The 15,071-nt window shown below is 45.1% G+C and overlaps 1 long non-coding RNA gene across 4 annotated transcripts in view; it reads right to left on the bottom strand.

Moving 5' to 3' along the window:
* Nucleotides 1–15,071, bottom strand: part of LOC135575311 (uncharacterized) — a 79,655-nt gene that overhangs the window by 31,488 nt on the left and 33,096 nt on the right. The window contains exon 1 of one of the 4 annotated variants that reach the window (XR_010465818.1): nucleotides 1,980–3,062. The exons of 2 other annotated variants lie outside the window; for them this stretch is intronic. This is a non-coding gene — a long non-coding RNA (uncharacterized LOC135575311). Of the gene's footprint in view, nucleotides 1–1,979; nucleotides 3,063–15,071 lie in introns of those variants that run through there. One more of the 4 variants, XR_010465819.1, reaches the window with a different exon arrangement.

Below are 15,071 nucleotides of genomic sequence, written 5' to 3'. Positions count from 1 at the left end.
AGGAGCAGAGCCAAGGGTGGTGGCAGTGGCTCTGCTGGCACTGACAGGTAATGCCTTGCAAGGAAGCAGATTGTGCTGTGAACTACATGGTGTGGCCATCCTTGTGTCTGTATGGCAGCAATTTCAGGGGTTTCAGACAAGCTGTAGCCTGGCTATGTGGACTGAACACCCCCACTAGCAGTTGGAGCCCATTTGGTGCACTCCTGGAGTGCCTCTGTCCATTTGCTTTTGGACAGACCAATGCAGTTTGCACAGGTGAGACCAAGCTGCAGCGCAATCAGAATTGCGTGAGCGGCAACAATGGGGATATTTCCTCCAAAGGTGACTCCTGAGCTGAACTGACCCGCTGCCACAGGCTCAGCCACAACTCTGCGGCGAACATCTGCTTGGAGGGCAGAACGGAGCATTCTGCAAAAATATTTTGGGCCAAGTGTTTTTCAGTTTTATCCACTTGTGGGTTCATAAAGATACTGCCAATGGGGGTGAGGACTTGGTGACAGCAAATGCAAGCCTGCTGACAAAAGGTTTGTTTTTCCTTTGCACCTTTCGCAGACTCTTCAGAAGTCCCTCCCTGCCTGAGACATCCCCAGCTAAGAATCACTGGTTTCAGTATTTTGGACCAGATCTGTGAGCAGCCGAGCTCTGTTCAGTTTGGTGGAAGTAGAATAATTCACACATGTTGAAATGTTCATTTCCTGGCTTTTGCTGCTTTAGAGCTGGACCTGTCCTCCACGCTACACAACTGCTTGGAACCCGCTGGTCCGTTCCTCCTTCAGATGTGACACGAAGGGAGTACTGTTACTTTGTTAGGAGAGAACTGAAAACAAACAAACCAACACCAACTGCAGTTCATGTATATGGTTATGATTTTAAATTGCAAACAGGAGGCTACTTGGCTTTGCATGGTAAGCATTGTCTGGCAGCGGATGGGCTCCTCTGATCTCCCTGAGCTTTGGATTGCTGCTGTGAGATTGTGTCACAACTAGTCATTAATTATTTCATCAAAAGCTTATTTTTCTCATTTCCTCATCATTATTTCCACCTAGTTTCTCATAAATTGAATCCAGTTATTGGCAAGTCTTGTTTCTCCCCTAAGTGGGGTCTGGGCTTTGCAGAGAAAAACATTGACCTAGAAAAAACATACTGTTGATATATGTAATTCATGTGCATAAACTGAGTGAGAAATTACTGTATACACGTATAAACACTACTCTGACCCTTCTTGTCCTCCCATTTACTCTGGAAGCAGATTCCCCTTGTTCCTACCTTTTAATGGAGAGAAATATTGTCATTTTCACCATGGGAATGAATGAACAAGGAAAAGCAGAAAGAAAAAACAAGGTGAGTGCAGCTATCAGGAGATTCTAACAGTATCTTCACCTCCTTGGGAGATCCTCATTTTTAAAAAATGCCATAGTATTCTTGGAAAAATGGAGACCCCTCCTGGTAATGCCAGCCCTGATATACAAAACAGAATAGCACTTTCCATGGGAATAATTACAACCTCAAGAGAGTTGTGAGTACCAGGCCAATGAAATGGAGGAGGAGCAGGGCAGCCAAAAGGTCCAGAAAGAAGGTTCAGAAAGGTCTCCTGTCACCAGCTGCTGAGATGCTAGCAAAGAGAAAGGAACAATGGGATCCACCAACCCTTCCATCCTCCCAGAGAACCAAAGCAGCCTCACAAGCACATGGAAGGCGACAGCCCAAAGCATGGAGGCTATTGGGCCACAGTGGGCCAGAGGTAAGGGGAATGCCCCAGGAGAGGCTCCCCAGGCAGCCCATGCAACCCAACAGCCTGCCTGCCAAACAAACCAAACAAACAAACAAAAACAAACAAACAACCATCAAAACCCCCAAAAAAACAAAAAAAGCAGCAACAAAAGCTGTTAGCAGAAAGTTGCCACTGCTGCCCTTCCAGAGTCTGGAGCTGGAGCAGCCCAGCTGCAGGAGACAGGAACACTAGCAGAGATTTGCTGTACCTATGTCAGAGTCATCTTGATGAAGAGCCCAGCTTATTTTGGGAAACACAGAGTCTTCCCTTCACAATATGTTCAGCATGTTGTGCGCAAGGCAATGAGGAATGTCAGCAAGATCCCGTCTGTGCCTGAGTCAGCAGCGGCGCCATGATACGCGCGGTTTGTCCTGCAGCTTGTGCTAAAGAACGCAAGACTTACCACAAGGACTCCAACTCTTTCACAACACAAGAGTGAAAGAAGCCGCACTGGGCCAGGCCAAAGGTCCATCTAGTGCCTGTCTCCAACAGTGGGCAAAAGCAAAATGCCTGGGGAAAAGTATGAGCACAGGGTAAGCACATACAATATTTCCCCTGAGTGCTCTCCCAGCTGCCAGCCATCTCCAGATTAGAAATTTCTGGAGCCAAGTATGTTTTCATGCACTTAGAGCCCTGCAAACTGCCCTGGGTTGCATCCTTCAACAGCCCTTGTGCTTCCCCTAAGCCTTGTGCTCTCTCAAGACTTATTCTTTCTGATTTCTTATTTATTTGCCTTCCAGATACTCTTCACCCTCTTCATGCTGGATGTATGCCCCTCCATACCATTCATCTCAATTTTCCACCTTTAGTCTTACATGCTCCTCCTTCCTTCCCTGTCCTTCAAACTTCACCACAACTGATAAAGAAGATGCCTAAAGCTCAAAGTCACCTACTGGGACTGCCCATCACTTGAGAGTTGACTCTTCCACGCTACAAACTCTCAAAACCTTTTGGTCCCAGGATACATAGTGTCCCATGTTTCCTCACCCTCACCAGTTCTTTCTGACCCTTGTATTTTTGTGGTCCTCTGTTCAGGGCTGGTGCCTCTCCCTGAGGTTTACCTGTTCTCATCCCAAAATCTCCGTGGATCATTGGCATTTCGTCAAAGTTTTTTGCCTTATTTGTAGCAGAAGTGATGATGAGAAGTGATTGACCCACCTTCTGGTGCTGTTACCTTGTGTAACCAAGGTTAGGCCATGAAGTGTGTGAACTAGGTAGATCAAATACACATCAGATTTCTGCAAAGTGTGAAAAAGACAAAAGCCTTAGGTCTTTCTGGAAATCCCTATGCAATCTTTTTTTGCTCCTGAGAAAGATCCGTTAATCTGTCTGCAAGCCCTCATTGGCAAAGACCCCATTCTGAGGGGACACTACATGTGGCAGCCCGGTCTTAGTAATTCTGAACTGACAGTGAGGAGACAAATCCCCAAGATCTGCACCACGTGTCTCATTCCCAGAAGCAGAAAGTCATTTTCAGTGCTACAACAGTCAGGGGAGGAGTCCATGTAAGAGACAACAGCTGTCCCTTTGGGAAGGCGGTGTCCATACTTCATCCTGGACTTCCCCAGTGATGAATCACCTCTCTAAGAAAGCTGTTGCCATGAGTGCAGTGGGTTCAAAGAACAGCTCTTGCATCCATGGTGATGAGTCAAGCCTCTGCTCTCTATGTTTTCTGTTGGATTGTCATCAGTGTTGACATGCAGAGACCACTGCTGCTCTGCCTGGGAACAAAAGTACCAGAGCTTCCTGACTACGGCTACAAACTTCTTTTGTGGAAGATGAACTAATCTGGCCAACCAAAGGAAGGCTGTTAGTCCTTTCACCCCTCATTCCTGGTGGAAAGGGAGGAGATTAGGGAAGGTCATAAGGTTTTTCTCTCTCTCTTCTCACCAGCGATCACCGTGAAGGACTGAGTGAGCCTCATGGGCTCTGAGCAATTTTTTTCCTCACCCACATGTTCCACAAATACTCATTATATAGAGTCAGTTCCTTGCCTGGCTTCTGACTTCCAAGGTTAAAGTCTGTTGCTCACAGAAATGCTACATGCTGGGCAGGGTTCTTGTAAGCACCTCCACATTTCCCTGTGCTGATAGTAAGGTGTAGAGACCATGTCTACATATCTGCAGGGAGCACGTTTTAATGTCCATCAGTCTCTGGCTTCTCACAGCCAGTAAGTGTCATTTTGAGTGGTGTTCTTGGGAGCTCCTGAGTGCTGCTCTGCCAGAAGATATCTTAATTTAGAAAAGCAAATAGTGAGGCAAGCTTCATCTTGCTGCACACACAAAGAAAAGAAGAGGATGCAGAAAAGTGTGTAGCTTAACCCTTGGATGCTCGTCGCAAGGACTTGGCACAGGAGCCATCACAGCACTTCTCGAGTATCAAACCTCTGTCAAGCCAGCTATTGCTCACCTCTGCAAATGGCACTGGAAGAGTCCATACATATTCTAGCCCTGTGACAGACCATGACTTCAAAAACCATCCCGAGCAGATGATCAGCTGCAAACTTGTCCAAAGTTGTAATTATCTCCACCACAAGAAGGAGCACACAAAGCATAGAGGAAAGTTATTATCAACATAAACAATCTTATTTTTTGCTTTACCAGTTGTTGCCCCTTTGTGTCTGATGTGAAGTCATTGTCCTGCAACTAACAGCAGGCTCATGCATGCATGACATTATCAAAGCAGAAGGAGATGTTGTCATGCTCCACTGGAATTAGAAATCTTGCCAGGAAGAGGAAAGAATATTTTTAAATATCGTGTTGCTACATCCCCATGTCTCTACAGAGCAGGAAAATGTTTTAAGGATTCTTACTTAAGATCTTTCAGTGTATAAGCAAAATGAGATTATTTTATAGCTAATGTTTATCTGCGTAAAAAGTTGGAACAAAAAAGGATACTTAAAATCCAGCTAATGAATATGTAACTCAGCCATTGGTTGAAAAGGTTTCACTCAGTTCAGGGGAAAAATGTTATTAGAGCATTACCCTCCACTCTCATTTTTCTTCTACCTATACCTTTATATCATTCATCGGTTTAAACTTACATTCAATATTTTTAATAGTTGCTATATAGAGACTGTGAGTTCTTAGAGGCCGGGATCTTGCCCCCTCCACTCCTCTCCAATCTAACACAACAAGGTTGTGCCCTGCCTAATAGCCAAGACATCTGTTCCCATATAAATATTAATGCTACACCTCAGCAGGCACCCTCTGATAGTTATCAGGGCTGTAATTCACAACACACATCTCACTGAGAGATTTTCCTGCACAGCACTCCAAAGCCCTAACAAGCTTTGAGCAGATGACAAAACAGTTTGGCAAGCTGGCAGTGACAGCAAAAACGGACATTTTTGCAGCAAACGCAGAGATTTATACCATGTCTTCTAAAACAGAAATACATTATGGAAACACTACACATCTGCATAATTGCACTCTGCATGATGCCATAGACTCCATACAGCCCACTGTGCTGGAATATGTGCACTCATCACCTAAGGTACACTGGGCTCCATTTAGATCACATTAGTACTAATCACAGCATCTTGTCATGCTTCCTTTGCAAGAATAAACACCAGGAGGAATGTGTTGCTCTGCCCACCCCCCCATGCACATGCAGAGACTATACAGCAGCACTGTGTCCCACTCACAGCAGACCTGAGACTCAGCATAATATAGGTTAGCTCCTTATGGAGGTAACATCACTATACATGGTGCATGGATTTCATTTTCAACAATCTGGCTGGTTTAATGGTAATTAGTCTTTTTAGGGGCTTTACACTGAAACATTCACACCCCTAGACCAGCCCAGCTCAGACAAGCTGTCGTTAGAGTGTCTGTGCCAAGTAGCCTGTTTCAGAAGTCCCTTCGGTCACAAACCCTTTTCTCTGGTTGCTCACCCTCCTACTGTTCCCATCAAAAGTACTTTGGACACTTCTGAGCTCCAGCTTGGAGCTCTCAGCTGCCACCAAAGAACAAACATGACAGCAGTGGCACAGTCGCTGCCACATTTCAGTCCCAAACCTCAACCGCAGCAGGGGCGTGAGCTGCAAGAGCCCACGGGTGCCCTGCTCCCACGGCATGCACCAACCCATGAGACTGAGCCGTAGGCATCTCTGCAGCTTCTCTCAGTGTCAGCACCACTCACTGAACTGAGCTCTGAGCTTTTCACATTAAGGAGCAACTGGATCTGTATTTCCCTCTTGCATGTGTGTCTTGTGTAATCTAACAGCAGCTACACATATGATGGTGGGGAGTGTAAGGGAGATACAAGTTAGTAAAAAGTTAGAGGTCCTTTAGAAAAGGCACACAGAAACCAGAAATCTAAACAGACCTCATGGTGCCAGTGCTGTTTCTGAGATAATTCATTTAAAAGCTAACAGGGAATAATATATTTAAACTGAGAATTACACTATTAGGAGGGGCTGGGATACTATCCAGTTGACAGAGTAAGCAATGTAAAAGAGCCTTAGCCATGCATCAAGAGAGGAACTGGACACATTTTTGGAAACACAGCAAACTGAGGCATAAAGCCACTGACCAAGGTTAAATGAGCTGGAAAAGAAAGTGATTTATATGTCCTGGGCTGATAAGGGCAGGTCTTGCTGGGCTTCCAGGACGGAGTTTCCCCATTTGCTAGTGTTCCTGCACCGCTTGCATGTTCAGTTTATAGAGACAAGATTAAATGTAATGGCTTTGGAAGTGTGAAGCCATGATTGTTCTGAAACTCCCAATCAATGGGATAAATCCAGATTGCCTTCCCTGAAGCCAGTAGAGAAAGGCTGGACTTGGCTCAGTTTGGCAAAAATCAGTGTTCAGCCTTCGATAAAACATAACATAACATATAACATAACATAACATATAACATAACACAACACTGTTTAGCTTAGGCAAAGGTAGCAGATTTGAGCTCTTGAGAACACACTACTCATATCAGAGAAGGGGCATTTTTTTTCTCTCTCTCTTTCTTTCACTACCATTAAGTATTTTTCTGATGCAATATTCAGTGGTAACCAAATTACATATGGGCTGAAACACAAGCTGAAGTTTTGCAGCTCACATTGGTTCGGCATCTCTGAAAAGTCAATGCTGTGTATATGCACAATTCTCAACAGGGAAATAAGGATAAGGCATCCTGGAGAGGAAACCAGCTCTTCCCTGGCTCACATTTAAACGTGTCCATTCAAGCACATGTATCATGTCCACTGCCACCACCTACTATGTGAAAACTGAAATCCCTAACCAAGGGGAGGGAGGAGGCGTATTGGGGGTGTCTTCCCTCTAGACTTGGTAATGAGAATAAAAAGTTACATCAGGCTTTCTCAGAAGCTAATCTGTGGCTTTCAGGCCAACATGGGTTGTTGCCAATGACAATTTGATTTCTGCATCAGCAGGTCACAGAGATCAGGTGGGAGTAGAGGGAGTGCACGTATCAGCCCAATGAGACAAGGCAGAGCTCTTTGTCCATTGCCTCCTTCCCCTTTGCTTGGCATCTCCCTGTCCTGAGTTTGAGAGTATGGGGAGAAGTAATCCTTTGAAAAACAAAACGCAGATGTACACAAAGGCAGATGTGGTGCTTCCTGGCCAGTCGGGGGATTCTGTAAAGCCAGGAGATGAAAGGACTGTGTACACGCAGAGTGTTAAAGGCTAGACAGATGAGATAGTGGCTCTGATACCTGTGCTAACAATACTGCATCAACCTGCTTGCTGCCACTTCAGGGCACAACAGCTCAGGCACTGGCCTCCTGCCTCCTGGATTACTGTCCTGATGTGCAGACTCTACAAAAGGTCTAAGGACCGAGGCCACAGCAGTACAGGGCACTTGGCAGCCTGCCGGGGAGGTGGGTGCCATTATGGTGCACTGCACTGGAGTGGCTGACCTTGCTTCAGGTGAGTGGTGTGGGGTCACCACACACTCCAGCTTCACTGAGAGTCCTCCCTGCTGGGTGGACTGCTCTGCAAAACCAGCTGAAGTGGATGCTGGAGCTATTTCATCAGAAGGCAGCATCAGACAAAGAGGCACCTACTGATGCCAAATGTGGTGTAGGATGTAAAATCTGCACCCTGGCTCTTGGAGTCAAAAAAGAGGAGACAGGTGAGAGTTGCACAGGATTAATCTCATATCCTCAGCCTAGGAGCCTGGCTACGCTGCAAGCACACTGGGGCAGGAGGTCCAGCTACAGTTGCTGGTTAGCTCTGGGGCAATCTGAGGACAATTTAGCCATCAGACTTGCACAGCATAATCTTTCCCAGCCTCTCCCCAAAGCCTGAGAGAGCTTGGCCTGATTTGTCCTGATTGCATTTTGGATCAAGCCCAGAAGGTGTGATGGTTTCAACAGAAGATGGCTGGGACCAAAGCTGCTCAAACAACCCTAAAGCCAAGCTGATAAAGGAACTTTTACGTCACAGTCCCCATTTTATAAATGAAGCAAGAGATAAGAGGAGATAACAAATTAGAGAAGATAAACCCTCTACCGTCCTCCACCAGCCCATGATACTCATCATACCAACCTCCAACTGGCTTTAGCCCAAGGCACTCAGATCCTGCAGGTCTGAGGCCTAAGGTAAAGCATCAGGGGAAACACCATGAATTGAATACAGATCTCCTGGTTGTGGTCACCATTCCTGAATGATAAATACAACTTCCTTCTGAATGAAACACTGAGTAGATAATAACAACATTAAATAAAACTGTTACAATAAACCACTTAAGTAAAACAAGTTGCAATCTGGGATTGTGACTGTAGGGAGGAAAGGGAGAACAGGCAGTGCCTTAGAGGCACACCAATAGATAATGGCTGAAGAAATCTCATACACAGACTCAGAAACAAAAATCGCTACCCACACCCGTGGTTTAGACTCTGATGATAACGATGTACAATCATAACTGCATTAGCAGAATCACGTGACTGTAACATGAAAATGAGTTTAAGAAACGTCTGGTAATTAATAATGCATACTAATAGCAAACTGATCAATTCTCCTTATCTTCATGATCTTGACACATGTGGATGCTCCAGCTATGCAAATTGTACATTGGTTTCACACTCAGCTGGGAACTGTAGCACCCGACTGAAGAAATTCTGCATTACCTGACTTGTTCTTACTTCTCATATATTTTGGAAGAAACTCCTATATTTAATAAGGTACATTTCCCTCTCTATCTTAAAACAAGATCAACCAGAAACAGACAAAAAGTGGCTTCTGGCCAGGACTTTCTTCAAAACATCTGCTCTGCAGCTCAGTCAGGCCTTGTGCCCTGTGAAACCAGATTTTAATGAAGAAGGAAAGGAAGAGGAAGCAAAATCACCTGTGGCTTTGCTTCTGAAGAAGTGGATATTTACATTAGCCTTGGTTTAGCCTGGCTTTGAGCACAGGTGTTAACTAAAGAAAATGTGTTGCTTTTCTGATTTGCTGCTTATAGATGTAGGGCAAGGAATGCACGGTCTGACAGGATGGAGTTCATTGCAAGCAAGTCAAGTAAGTTCATGCAGTATAAAATTCTCTTTACATTGCTACATTTTGAGTTTATACATTATGCAGCATAAATGTGTTACTGGTTATCATTGCTCCTACGGGTACATCTGAGGCAAATTGTAACCAATATGAATTTGAAAATGTCAAGGATTAGCACATTTAAGATATTAACTGCCAAACATTTTAGAAATTACTCTGAGTTTCACCAAATCTTAGCACTTAATCCTCTTATATAACCTAAAGAACAGATCTCTTTTTGTTTTTAAATTGTACCCAGTGTTGTCTGCTTGGTTGCCAGCTGCTGCTATCTGCCTGCTGTGGTTGGTAACTGTAAATGTGGGGGGCCATTTTAAAACCAAAAGAGATTAAAGACAAGAAGAGGAAGTCCAACAACTTGAAGATGCTATCATGAATCCACAGCTGGCCAGGAACAGGAAGCAAGCAGGGATGGCATACATAACATACAGCCTTTATGGCAGAAAGACAAACAAAAATTAAAGGCTGTAGAAATAGTAGAGGATATTTCTCTATGGGCATCACTATTGCTTCAGGCTGGTCATCTGTGAACAAGGAGTGCACCCCCTTAAAGCATGAGCTCTGTCCTGATGCAGACGGGGCACAGTTTGTCTTACAGCACAAATGCTTTTAAAGGTGGTTTGGAAAAGGAGCGGGGCAAAGTGCAGAATGAAAAATAATGATCTGCCAGGGAACTTGAGGATCAGACTTCATTCCCATGAATGTCAGAGCTTTGTATTGACCACAGTGGAAGGGTATCCAGGTCCTGAATGGTTTCATCACCAGTTTAATTATAGCAAATGAAATGCAAAACAAGACGAGGCTTTTTTATACACAGCTTGCAGGGAAACATAACGTTATCATCACCTCAGGAGCCTGCATGCAATGGAAAAGCTGCCATTAGGAGAAAGGCCATTTCAGGCCAAACATGAAAGAGCCAGATGTGGGAAGGCACAGAGAATGGCCCTGGAAAGGCGGGCGTGCTGGAGACGCTGAACCACAAGAGCAGCAGTTTCAGCAAAGCTGCTTTGCTCCCTCCAAGCGCTCGGTCCGAGGTGAGGCCTCTGCTCAGGGTTCACAGGAGCACGTTTGCTGGTGTGTTGTGTCCATCGGAGCGGCAGATGGGTGTGCTTTGGCTGTGGCCTCCTTTGCACCTGGACCACAGCACTGTGACAGTCAGCAGCATGGCACGCCATCCCTGCTGCAGCTGCATGGAGAAAAGGGACTCTCAAACAGTCTGCAATGTTTTTCAACTTCTTGTGGCCCCTGAAGGCCAGTGCAAATGAGAAGAACTCCCAAGCCTGGGAGGAGCAGAGCATTCAGGCTAGTGCCGGGCACAGACCAGGGAAGGGAAAGCATTACGCCCTGACTTGCAGCCGGTGGAGCTCAGCCAGCTCCAAGGATCTGACCCGCAGCTCATTAAACACTTCACTGTGCAGTCTGAATCTCTTTTTATGTTTTGTTAATGCCATGAAGTAAATCGTACCTGTAATACATTTGCATGTGTAGCTTGCATCAGGTTGGATTAAGGTATAGAAAGTTTCTTAAGCACAAAAGTGCCCATTGTAAGAGTGCTGTCACTAATGACACTGTACTCATTTAGAGCAGAGTTCAGCCACAGCCACAGCCTACCTAGCGTCACTGTAGAGAAATCAAAGTGGGCACATTTAGCCTAAGCGCTAATACTCAATATCTGCACCAGTGAGGTAATTACAATAATCCCTTAATTACTGGCACTGGGAGAGTTTGAGGAAAACCAGCCTGGCAAACGAGCTCACCCTATAAAAACAAAAGTTTACAGGCCTGAGAAAAGCTGAAAATATTCAAGTGAATGGTTATATCAGCATGAGTAAAAGAAAACCGAAGGGGTAGCCAAGTGAGAAGAAAAACTAGAATCCACATTTTACAGATTACTTTCTTGTCTTTGCTGCTTGCTCCCCACAGCCCTTCCCAGCAGAGACAAAGGATCCATTTCACTGACTTCACTGAGGTCTGTCAGTATCCCAGCTCTTCTTCATCCCCAGCACCGCCCCTCCTGAGAGAGCACAAACATGGAAAGACACAGGGAGAATACCCCAAAACTCCCACCATTTGAATCACAGCCCCTTTCTGCAGCCACAGGCTTCTCCGAGTTTCTGCACAGCAAACTCTCAGCAGGCACTGTGCTGTCCCCACTGGCGTTAGGTGCTAACAGGAAGCCAAGAAAGACTAGATAAAAATGGAGAGGAAATGAACAGCGCCAGATGCAATGAATTTCACCAGAGACCAGCCCGTGCCTGAGCAGCCTGCCCCAAGCGAGGGGCTGTGTGTGGCCCTGCTGCCTCAAAAGCAGAGCGAGGAGAGCATGGACTGTGAGTCACCCCTCCTTTCCTGTTCTCTCCCCTCTCTGCGATGGAGCAACTTGCGCTGGCTGTACCAGCCACCCTTGCCAGGGCACTCCATGTCCCAGCCTGGCGCCCCTGCCCTGGGCTGCGGAGGGGAAGGGAGCTGTGTGGTGCCAGGGTACTGCCCAGGCACAGTGTGGGGGAGCTGCTGTGAGAGACTCCCGTCACTCCTGCTTGGCTTGGGGAAGTCAGGAGTGCCCTGGATGTCACGTACAGCAAGAGGTGATGCTGGCCTGGAAGCACATGAGTCACAGCCCAGATGAACTCCCAGGACCTGGCTTTGTCAGAGAAGAGTAAAGGTCTCAGATCCATCCCCAATGCATGAATCTGCTTGGAAAGATTTACAAAATAGTGATTATCCAACAATTTGGTGTCTCAGGACACCAGGGTGCTCCGCTTGTATTGAAGTTTCCTTCTTTGATCCATAAAGCATATGGCCACAGACTTTAACTCTGAGAGGACTTGGGTCTGTGTCCTTTTCATCAGAGCTCCAAACGTGACAATGGGGAACATACCATGCCGAACTGCATGGAAAACGAATGCTCGGCTCAGGCTTCGCAAATAGTGCATTCAAGACTGTTTACTAATAACAAATCACAAATATAGCATAGCACATGCTGTACTCAAACTACAAACCACTGCAAAATTACTAATGCAAATTTTTTAAAATAGAATAAAATAGGTCAAGTAAAGCACGGAACAAACTCAGCCATCCCAGTCTTCCCTCAATAGGATGGTGCTCGTTCTTCATTTTCATGGTCTTTGGTCCTTTTCAGTTGCATGTGCAACTTTTATCCTGGTCAATGTCAACACATCTAAAAATTCACAGGTAGTTTTGCCCTTGTTTTAATTTCTAGAGGCATAGGCAAGGCTGCATTGTGGTCCAGGTACATGTTCAATTGATTAGCTGAGAAATACACCACACTAATTGGGAGACCTGTGCAATAATACCAGTTTTAGGGGAATATAAGTTTCACGCAGCAAAAACTAAGTATATACCACCACTACCATGGTACATATTATCAGTACAGATTTCTGCTTCAAGTGACCAGATCAGCTATAGTATCCAGGGAGACTGTTTCTCAGAGACGAGGTATTGGAGGAGGCAGAAATTAACACAAACTTGGTAGAAACTTCTAGTATTAATTAAACCAAAAACTGGGTCTGGCATCTTTGTTGACTTACGCTCTGAGAGCAGAGTTGCATGCAATGTTTTGCTGCAAAATGCCTTATTGTATGATTGTAAAAATGAAAATAAACACTTGAATTGTTCTCATATTCATTCTCCCAACAGCAGATATCAGGCCAAGTTTATCAGCTCTACTGATTCAGTAAAGATACCCCCAGACTAAATTTGGCTTCCTGACCTTTGCGCCTCTTTAAATTTGGAGTAAATGTTGTGAAGACAAGGGACTGAGCCAGACAGGGCAGGCACGTGCTGTGCAAGCTTCCCCACAAAAGTTCTGCTGATACAACACAATCCTGACCTGCAAAACCTCTGCTGGTCTTACAGTCTGCCTTTCTTAAAGAGAAACTGTTACTAATATGACACTAGATCCAATTGTTCTGTGACAATAAGCACATCTGTCCTAGGAATTAGACCAAACAAACTTCATGGGTGATCCAAAGCAGCCTTGAATTCTGCTGTGGGTCTAAGAGAAAATAAAACCTAATTAAATCTGCAGGCTAAAAAGCCCCCACATTATTCACACCAGAAGCCTGATTTTCAGGATTCAAAAATATCTCCAAATCTAGGCAAATGTACCAAAAATTGAGCAAGCCACACCTGCTAACAGTTTTCTGGAATGTTCCAGTAAGCTGATAATGGAAATAGATAAAAGTGAAAGCTCATTAAAAGTGTGCGTATCATGAAGGACGCGTGTATCTTGCAGGGCAAAAAGGCACTGACAAAATTGTTGGAATAAATTCTGACATGTTTTGTGCCCTTGCTGTATATTCTTGGTCTCCGACTTGCCCTCAAGCTTAATAATGAAGTGATTCTATATAATGGGTGGACTAGAGAATTGCATATATGTGCTTTGCTTAATTGCCCATTGCATGCTGTGGTCAATCATGCAATAACAATGAATCCTTTGTAATTAAATCTGGGAATTATTAATTGATTCCATTTACACACATTGTTGTCTTCCCTAGGAGCTGCAGGAATCTGTTGTCTTTAATGAAATTGCACTAGAAATCTTGGGGACTGTTTGAAGAAATATAAGACAGAGATTCACCTGTGGTAGGTATTCCCAGTGAAGATTAGGTAATTAATTTTGTGTATAAATAAAGGCTCAAGTGCACATTATAATCATTAGGTTTGTTTGGCTTTTTAATGTCAAAAATTAAGGACTAAACTTGTTTACTGCCCAACTATAGATTGGTTGGTGTGAAGATGTTTATAATGAAATTCAGCAGCAAGGGAGCAATATAAAAACCAAGGAACTGGAACAGATCTCAGGAATAGAAGTTCAGTATTGTCCTAATAATTATGCTGGCAGCTGTATTTGCATGAAACCATGCTTTTTCTGTAGTACTCAATTAAGGTTATTCAGCTGCCTTGATGCGTTTAGAAACAAAACCACTGGCATCCAAATAAGGCTAATAACAAAAATGCAATATGATGTTTCCCATTTCCAGCAAAGGATAAGAGAACAGATGTTCCTTATGTTGCCATGTTTCACCAGCACAGGGGGGAGCTGAGAAAGTTTGCAATTCATAGTGACAGTGCCATTAAACTAATGTAGTGCAGAATGTGTGCGATGGAAGCATGCAGCTCTGAACAATCTGTTTGGGCACAGAAGAAAGGATGGGGAGAACTAAAATTGACCTTTCAGGTTAAAAAAGAAAAACAAACCAACAAAAAAAATTCCTCTGGCCGCTCTTCCCACATTGCGCAGAGCAATCGGCTATTAGATGGGGCTGCTGATGGTATTCCAGGCTCCTTTTGTTGTCTGGACATCCAGCCTGTGCTATGGACAGTCAGGATCCAAAGGGCAATGGTTGCCTTGCCTCGCCGCCTTTGGTTCCCCCGTGGGAGTGCAGTGCACAGCGCTGCACAGACAGGCTCTGCCCCTGCCCCTGGGAGAGCAACTCAAGAGGACAGTTGGCATGTCAAATGGCTACCTCGGGCCATGAAATGAGCTCTTGGTCTCTCCTAGACAGCACATCTGTCAGTCCATGCCAGGACATGGTGTTACCATGGTGCGGGATGGACTGACACAAGGTGGCAGTGCTTTCAGGAAATTGCCACAGCTTCTCCTCTGGGATCTTCCAGAGATAGGGTGGCTGCCGGTGCTTGGCAGGGCACAGCCATGGCACGGCCACAGCATGGTCAGGTCCCTACGCCCACGTGTGCCCTTGGTGCACCCAAGGGCAAGGCTGGAGGCTGGCACCTGAAAATGACAAGTCTTCACTGGGATACAACTG

The sequence above is a fragment of the Columba livia genome, chromosome 13 (genome assembly GCF_036013475.1).
Source record: "Columba livia isolate bColLiv1 breed racing homer chromosome 13, bColLiv1.pat.W.v2, whole genome shotgun sequence".
NCBI lineage: Eukaryota > Metazoa > Chordata > Aves > Columbiformes > Columbidae > Columba > Columba livia.
The sequence above is the reverse complement of the archived record's forward strand: the minus strand, read 5'-3'. Positions and strand labels throughout refer to the sequence as shown.